Source organism: Sus scrofa, chromosome 3, assembly GCF_054392235.1.
Source record: "Sus scrofa isolate SSC_HxYL_T2T_F1_AM1 chromosome 3, Sscrofa_HxYL_maternal_Yorkshire_Landrace_v2.0, whole genome shotgun sequence".
Classification (NCBI taxonomy): Eukaryota; Metazoa; Chordata; class Mammalia; order Artiodactyla; family Suidae; genus Sus; species Sus scrofa.
The window spans coordinates 106442824-106451913 of NC_139385.1; the positions used below are offsets into that span (position 1 = coordinate 106442824).

Sequence of the window (9090 nt, forward strand, 5' to 3'; positions counted from 1 at the left end):
AGGGCGCGAGGGGCGCGGGCTCAGCGGGTGGGGGCGGGCGCGCGCCAGCAGGCCCCGCCCCCGCCCGCCCCGCCCGCGCCGCGCGCCCGGGCAGCCCACGGCGTCCTGGCCAATGGGGAGGCGCGGCCGCAGCCTCTGCCCTGACCCTGGCCCGCCCCCTGCCCCCGCGCTCGGCTCGGCCTCTGCCCGCCCGCCCCGCCTCCGCCCTCTGCGGTTCTAGAAGTTGTTTATGAGGTCGATGGGATGGCTGGATGGCGGGGAGCTAGATGGGATTCCGCACCAAGGAGGCGCACCTTAAGTGGGGCTAAGCAGCTGCAAGAAGTCGGTCTCCGGGAGTGCTGCGGGGAGCGGGAGTACTCCTGTGCGCGGATGTCCTTCCACCTCTGCCCTGCCCTTGGGACCTGGGCACGATCGCGAGCACGGAATGTCCCGCGCTTCGCAGAACCGCTCTGCGGTGCTGCGCTTCAGCGTCCCTTGCCCCACTGCGTACCCACCTTGGGCAGCGTGAGGGTAATTCCGAGGGCCCCAGCGGCTGCGCTTCCGGCCTGGGCGATGCGCTCTTTTTTTCGGTAGAGCGCAGCTGGCTCTGCCTTCGGGAAGGAGAGGCAGGGAGACGGATCACCTGTGCCTATTGGGTTCCTGGAGAAACTGCAATGAAACTGAGCTGGGGCTGCCCCTGCTTTTCTCTTCCTTCAACGGGCCCGTCCGTTGCTTGCGGGGCTGTACGGCTTTTGACTGGAATTGGAGAGAGGAGGTCCTTCGAGAGGTCTGGCTTGCCACACTCTGCTCCCAACACCTGGCCACAACCGCGCGGGTCTGGGCCAGTTCAGAATTGGAGAAGTCAGTCTGGCTTTCTAATGTGATCTGGGGATAAGAGTTGACAGCGTGTCCTCAAGTCGTAGGATCTCAGGGCTGCCCTATGTGTCCCCATGGTCCGACTGAAGCTCTAGCTAAAAGATTACAAGTGTTGGGTGTGGCGAGATCTGAGATTCAGGGGCAGGCCATTAGAGCTCAGGGATTTTTCCAGCTGTTCATTAAACGCTGCCCTGTATCCACACCCGCTGGGGAGCCTCTGCTCTGTCTGGCGTTGAGCTACCCTCTCAAAAATCCCACCCTATTCCCTGCCTACTAGGCAGCAACCCAGCAGGGATATTTCTGAAAGGGACCTGGGAGGCTCTTAATCCTTTGAAGCTTTGGGAAAGGCCCCGGTCTTCACAGGTGTGAGTTGAAGGGAAGAGAAAGCAAGGGCCACGGAACTCGTCCACCCTGGGACCCCAAAAAGCCGTTCTGTACCTTTTTGCCCCTTAACCACCCCATACTGTACATTTTAAAAATATGTATAATGAACACTCAGGACTTATGCTAAGTGAAATAGGCCAATCACAAAAAGGCAAACACCATGATTCCACTCTTTAAAAAGTTTCTAAATTAAAAAAAAAAAAACCCTAAGAAATTTAAACAAAAATACTAGAAAGGGGTGAGGGTGGGATGGAGAATTTGTGTTTAATGGGTATAAAGTCTGAGTTTGGCACAATGAAAAAAGTCCAGACAATGAACAATGTGAACACTTTTTTTTTTTTTTTTTCGGTCTTGTGTCTTTTTTAGGGCCGCACCTGTGGGATATGGAGGTTCCCAGGCTAGGGGTTGAATCAGAGCTCTAGCTGCCGGCCTACACCACAGCCACAGCAATGCTGGATCCTTAACCCACTGAGTAGGGCCAGGGATCAAACCCATATCCTCATGGATACTAGTCAGGTTCGTTAGCCACTGAGCCACAACAGGAACTCCGAACAATGGGAAACATTTTAACAATACTGAACTGTATTGTGAAAAATGGTCAAGGTGGTAAATTTAATTGGTGCATTTTTTACCATAATACAAAAATAAATATCAAGAAAAAATAAAACAATTTACATAAAAAGACTATTTTGGTATAAGTTTGTGTCACCACCAAAATACAAAATAAACGTGTTTTTCCCTTGCATCCTGTAAGAGAATGGAGATACTTTCCAGGAGCCTTTGGAAGGTGCTGGAAAGCAGAATAGGGGTGGGAAAGAAAAACAAACAAACAACAACAGCAGAGAACTGGGGAACCAGGCACATTTTCTCATTTTCCTAGAGTTGCTGAGCCCTGTGCCCACAAACTTTGAAATCACATATTAGGCCTGACCGTCAAGGGATTAAAACAAAACTTATAGATCCTCTAGGGAGCTTTTTTTTTCGGGGGGTGATGGTAGGTTTCAGGAATGAGTTGATTTTGTACTGGGATTCTCCAGCCAGCCAATCCTAATGGACACATTGACTTGTCTTAATGCAGAATTCAAATTGTTGAGACACAGTTCACCATTGATGAGCAATAAGCTTACTCACCTCTCTTGGGACTGCAGGGGGAGAAGAAATAGGTGCTTTGGCAGCTTGCAGGTGCTCATGAGCTGCTGGAGCAAGAAAAATACCTCTGAGTTCTTGACTGTGCTTGCAGGTCACGAAGCAACACCTCCATCTCAAAGAGAATGTTTCAGCAGGGTTGAGCTTATGAAATTAGCTTCTTAGATGTTAAAAGAAAAAAAAAAAAGGAAAGAAAGAGGAAAGCTAAAGTATCAGTCAAGAACACATGAACCATATTAACCTAGCTTCTTTTCATGGCCAGCCTGCCCATCTTTCTAATAGGAATTTTTGCCCTCTAAGTGAAAGGTCCCAGGCTAAGATAAACAACTACACAGATTTTGTGGAAATCCCAGTGAGTAACTTTGAAGAATCTGGGATTTTGGCAGGCAGAGAGATTCACCAAAAGCCTATATAATTCCCAGAAGGATTGGATCCAGCCTTGCTTTGAGCAGAGCTGAGGGGCCCCATGATTTCCTAAGAGTTCTTCCAGGATTCATTTGAACAACATTTGTAGGAAGGAGCTGAGTGTATAAACGAGATGCAGGCGTGTGGCTACAGTGTCCCACTTTCCTTTTTAAAGCCCACGGAGCACTAAAGGAGAAAAGCTTTAAAAGAAGATGGCAGGGAGAGATGGACCCCAGGATTTAGGAATGTCTCTAGAGACCTTGATGTTTTGGCCACAGAGGGCAGCAGAGGGCACTGCTAAGCGGAGCTCCCAAACACTTAAAATGGGAGCAAACTTCCCACCTCTCCCAGCAAATCTCCCCACCTGTCTCCTGACTGACTCCAGACTGGATGGCTTGGTGACAAAGGCTGTGGCAGCAGGGCAACATCCATCTTGGTTGTTTTTTGTTTTTCTTTTAACTTTTATTTTTTTTCCTACTGTACAGCATGGTGACCCAGTTACACATACATGTGTACATTCTTTTTTCTCCCATTATCATGCTCCATCATAAGTGACTAGACATAGTTCCCAGTGCAATGCAGCAGGATCTCATTGCTAATCCATTCCAAAGGCAATACTCTGCATCTATTAACCCCAAGCTCCAAATCCATCCTACTTGCTCCCCTTCCCTTTGGGCAACCACAAGTCTGTTCTCCAAGTCCATGATTTTCTTTTCTGTGGAAAGATTCATTTGTGCCATATATTAGATTCCAGATATAAGTGATATCATATGGTATTTGTCTTTCTCTTTCTGACCTACTTCACTCAGTATGGGAGTCTCTAGTTCCATCCATGTTGCTGTAAATGGCATTATTTTGTTCTTTTTATGGCTGAGTAGTACTCCATTGTGTATATATAGACCACATCTGCCTAATCCAATCATCTGTCGATGGACATAAAAAAGGCATCCTGTTTTAAAAATGGACAAGACTGGGTCTCCAGCTTCCTCTCCTCTATAGAGATGAGAAATTATAAACTTGGTAGAAAGCAGGTACCCAGCAGGTATTGGGATGCAGTGGGCAGATGGAAGAAAGAAGTCCTCAGCAATCCACTCAAGTAACAGTATAGTCCAGGAGGTGGGTGGAAATTATGTCGGAAGTGTGGGCTCTACCAGGAGGAGAGATATTAGAAGGTTGGGCTATTTGTTAAATATTTTCCAACTTTCAGTGCATTATCTCATATCAGGGCTGAGACTCTGGGGAGGCAGAAGAGGCTCCCAGGGTGTAGAATTTAAGGAGGCGATCCTTCTCAGGCTCTACCAGGTAGGTTATCTCAGGATTACCCATCTGGCCCTTGTCTGGCCATTCAGTTGGTTTGGGGGTGAGAAAGCCTGCAGGCTTGGGAGCAGAGCTAGGAGGAAGGACAATCGCAGAAGCCATGGCTACTTGTCTATTGAAATAACACTTGAAATAACACTGCATATTACTCCCACCACACAAAACCAGCTCTTAAAGTGTTACAAAAATCTATCCTCACACTCCCCAGCACTGAGCTCCAGAAAACCATACCCCCACGTCTGGCTTCAGGCCAAAGCTGTGGGATTTCACATAGACATATGCTGTATCTACCCGTAAATGTTGTGATGTTTGATGCCACAAATCCAGAATTTCTTATCTTTCTAAAAGAGTTCTGTGATTTTTATTGAGGAAAAGGGTCAAGCTTTTTTTTTTTCTGCTTGAATTCTTAAATGCTTATGGATAAGAAGGATCCAGTTTTAAAGAACCACAGCCTCCCTCGACTTTCAAGTCTGCATAATCAATGACGTAGAGATTAATGGCTTCTGTTTCTAGGTCTAGGGATGAGGTTTTTGCCCCCGAAAGTTCTTGTCTATTTATCATGCTGTCCCTCAACCCATAGCTAAGGAGTCGTTGGTCCATAGCTACCATGTATCCTGCTGCAGGACATCCATCCGGTGGAAAAGAAAGAGCGAGTGGTTCCCATCTCTCCAGGAAGACAGTCGCTTTGTGCACACCTGGCATTTCCCAGAGGATGCGACACAAATTTACTCACTTTTTAAAAAAACCTTCCAAAATCAATAAGCATCTTTTAATGTTGTAACAAGTCCTGTTTTCTCCCCAAGCTATTTTCACATTGATATATACCACCTATATGTTCTTAAAAATTTTTAGATATGAGAACTGAGAGAAAAATCATCAAGCCTAAACAATGTGTTGTAAGAATTTTGTGATGGAGGGTGGGGGAGTGGAGGGAGGGAGTGAAAGAGTAGAAAAAAACAGAAAAAGCTAGAGTCCCAGCCATGGAAGCTGCTAGGGCCCAGAGAAGCCTCACCTAGACTGGCCCATCTGCCAGGCTGGTAGATGTGATCGCCAGAGTGGTAAAAAGCACACACCTGGGGGAAGAGTGGCCCATAGGAAAGGCATGTCAGCGCCACCTGAGACAGAGAAAGGCACAAGCAGAAATGAAGGTGCTGCTGTCACTAAAAATGATGATATTGGCAGCACTACCCAGAGTGGGGTTCGGAGACCCGCTCCCCCCTCCTGCAGTGTGGCTTTGACCTGGAACAGGGTGCTAAAACGGCACCTAGTTTCAACTCAGGTCCCAAGACAATAAGAGCCAATTACCCTTCCTTCCAAAATACAGAACTGGAGAAAGAGCTTTTAAAGAGGGTTTTGCATGCCCTGGCCCATGCCCCTCTCAGGGGAGTGTATGGACTGATGCAGACAAGGACTAGAAGTTGGACGGCAAGCGTAGAGCTGTCAATGTCAGGGAATTTCCCCTTTTTGCACCATGGAGGGAAAGGGGACACTCCTTGCCACTGTCTCCAGGTCTAGTGACTGGGGCTTACTGGAGACCAGGTACTGCGGTTGATACCTGTCCCATGGAGCCTGGGGGACACAGGAGACTGCCTGTGGGCGTGAGGCTGGCCAAGGTGACCTGTGGCAGCAAGGGGAGGGCTGGGTTCCAAAGCTACTCCCTCTCACCTATGTCATGGCGGTGGTACAGAGTGTAGGTCTGGATTCACTAGATGCCAAATCAAGGGGGAGATGACATTGCAGGAGGTTTATTATGAGTGTTCTCGGATCAGCACCTGTGGGAGGAATGGGAGGAAGCAGGATCGGGCAGAGGGAGAAGTGGAACCTCCACAAAGGCCTTGCCCCATCCCTCCACCCCCTCCCCCAGAAGCTCCAAAGCTAGAATGGCCTTTTGGAGCTGCCCCAAGGTGAGGTAGAGGGGCCAGACCATTATACCTCTGCATTGATCAGGCACTGGTGCTGGCTGCCCTCGGGAAGGGGTATGACCTTGGGCAACAGCACCTGGAGGAGCATGTCCTTCATTCCAGAAGGGGGTCTGGGCAGTGATCACAAGGTCTAATACCTTGCAGGGTGTTTACAGATCAGATAAGGGATCTGATTACCCCTCTAGGATTTTTAAGAGGATCCTGTCCAAATGTACTTCTTCAAGGAGATCTCAGTAGAAAAAAAGTGGAGGAGCCACTGGAGAAAGAAACTGTAAGAGGCTCACAAGTGGCCTGAGGAAGGAGCCATTAAAGGCTGCAACTAGAGGAGAGCGTCGGGGGGGATGGCCAGCAAACATACAATGATACCAAAGAGGGAAACAGTTGCCATGACCAGAGAAAACCAAAGAAATTACACCTGTGCTAGTTAAAAAGCAAACAAACAAACATAGACTTGTGGTTGCCGAGGGGGAGGGGGAGGGAGTGGAGTGAGTGGGGTGGTTGGGGAGCTTGGGGCTAATAGATACAAACCATTGCCACTGGAATGGATTAGCAATGAGATCCTGCTGTGTAGCACTGGGAACTATGTCTAGCCACTCATGATGGAGCATGATAATGTGTGAAAATAGAATGTGTGCATGTGTGTGTAACTGGGTCACCATGCTATAGAGCAGAAAAAAAACTGTATGGGGGAAATTACTATAAAAAATAATAATAAAAACAAAACACCCCCAAACTTTCTTACTCCTCTTTTCCTCTCTCCTATCCTAGAGAGGCCAAGGTAGGCTAGTTAGGGGAATGGGAGTAAAGATGCCAGATGAGGAAATAACTTAGCATCCTCAGTGCCTAGCAGGGCACCTGGCATAAAATGGGCACTCAGTAAATGCTGATTATATGGATATATAAATGGATGAATGGATAACCAAAGGAATATATCATTCAAGCTTCTATGTTGCAAGCATCAGACATCATCTCTCCTCCAGTCCACATGGGCTTCCAGGCTGAAAGACATCTGAGTTGGGGAGGACAGAGCTTGACCTTAGGAGGAAGTGTGGAGTTTTCATTACCACGCTGGACGCAGACTATTATTTAGTGTGAGCAAAGGAATTTCCATTTTTACTGCTTAAGAGGGACTGGAAAAGTCCTGGGAACTAAATAAGGTTTTACTCCAGTTGGGAACTACCTAATCCATCAAAGGAATGGCTCAAAAGTTCAATGGAAAACAATAATAATGTTGCCTTCTAATTGTACTGTACAAATCCCACTGGTTCAACATAACTATTTTAGGGGTCTTTGGGCCTCTTCAAGGCTGTGCTTATGGGTGATGATGTCAAAACCACAGTAATGTTGGTGACTCATTGGCAGGGACGCAAGAGGTGGCCCAGAAAAAAATGAGTGGGCACCAGGAGGCAGTGGTAAAGGAACTGACCCAGTTTGAAGGGGGCCTTAACTATGGCAATCACAGGAAGTGCTATGAAAGGTTAGGAAGAAAATGGCGTGACAGAAAGAACTTGTGGAAAATGTGCCAGGGACCCCCAGACACAAGTGATGGGGAGGGTATCCCTCCCTCTTGCAGCAAGAGTCAGTCAAAGGCACATGTACGACATGTTCTTCATTCATTCATGGTCATGGACATTTTTCTTTCTTCTTAGTGCCTTAGCACATAAACCTCAGCATCTCTCTATCTGTGGGGAGTTCCTCACTCACCCTGTGAAGCAAGGTCTGCCTTTTACCATAGAAACTGAAAACGCCAGATGCCCCCAGCCTCCCTGGATTCTAGATATGGACACAAGACTCACAGACACCTCCGCCCAGACTTTGAATCTAGTGACTGGGAGAAGCAGGCACCTTGCAAAGTGGGTGCCACCTTCACGACAGCTTTTTGATGCCTGCAGTTCTGTCCTCAGCATCCAGAGTTGGTGCAAACTACAGTCATCTGCTGTGGCAGCTATGGTTCCCGTTTGAGGCTTTATTCCTGGTTGTTGAATCTCTGAGCCTGCCTCTCCAACCCTTCCAGAGATTCTGCGAGGTACCCAGAACGTTTTTAACTTTTTTTTTTTTTTTCTTGCCAATTAGGGCCACACTCGCAGCATATGGACATTCCCAGGCTAGGGGTTGAATTGGTACTGTAGCTGCTGGCCTATGCCACAGCCATGCCAGATCCTTAACCCACTGAGCGAGGCCAGGGATGGAACCTGCATCCTCATAGATGCTAGTCAGAATCATTTCCACTGAGCCACGACGGGAACTCCCCCAGAATGTTTTTAATGAATCATTTCTTTTCAAATTAGCTAGAGATCATTTCTGCTACTTGTAGCTAAAAACGTGGTGAATATATTCATTCATTCTTGACTTATCTGCTTGCAGTGTTTACTCGATCAGCATCTCTCGAATGGTCACTCCATGCCAGGCACCCTGCTAGGCACTGGCGATACCAAGACCAAAGAGACATATTCAATTCCTCAAGGAACTGACAGTCTGGTATGAGTTCCTCAAATGACTGATTTTCTATCTCTGGGCCTTAGTTTCCTTTACTTTAGGTGAGAGGCCTGGGTCGTTAGTGTTCCTATGAGCTCTAACGTAATTACGTGGTGGTCTCTGTGCCATCAGCCTAGGCTGGCAGAAGTGTGAGGCCTCCTCTGGGCTGCTTAGGGTCAGCCATAGACTCTGTCTTCAGGGCTTCCATTTCCCACACAACAGCTAACCACTCTGGGCATCTTGGCGAGGCAGATGCTCTGATAAAGTTTGACTTGACAGGAGTTGGTCTCTAGCATCTTCTTGCCTCACCTTCTCTTGATCTCCTTGTTCTCCTGCCATCCTCAGACCACTCCTGTGGCAGACGGCAGAGCACCCGGCACTGCTCAACAGGGAGCTTAGACAAGGAGTGAAGCTCACAGACATGGAGTGAAGGTCATGTCTGACTCTGACTTTCACTCCATGTCTAAGCTCCCTGTTGAGCAGTGCCGGGTGCTCTGCTGTCTGCCACAGGAGTTTGAAGATGGCAGGAAAACAAGGAGATCAAGAGAAGGTGAGGCAAGAAGATGCCTTCCTTCCAAGTCATCAT

The 9090-nt window shown here is 47.9% G+C and overlaps 1 long non-coding RNA gene across 2 annotated transcripts; it reads right to left on the minus strand.

The window, feature by feature from the left end:
* Nucleotides 1-293: 293 nt before the first annotated feature.
* Nucleotides 294-7333, minus strand: LOC110258444 (uncharacterized). Of its 2 annotated transcripts, XR_014842026.1 has the most exons (4): nucleotides 5773-7333; nucleotides 5120-5222; nucleotides 2371-2545; nucleotides 294-864 (listed from the first exon to the last, which is right to left on the minus strand). It is a non-coding gene; the product is annotated as an uncharacterized LOC110258444 (long non-coding RNA). The 2 variants fall into 2 exon arrangements; XR_014842027.1 differs by lacking the exon at nucleotides 5120-5222 and having other exon boundaries at nucleotides 495-864; nucleotides 5773-5949.
* Nucleotides 7334-9090: the final 1757 nt, after the last annotated feature.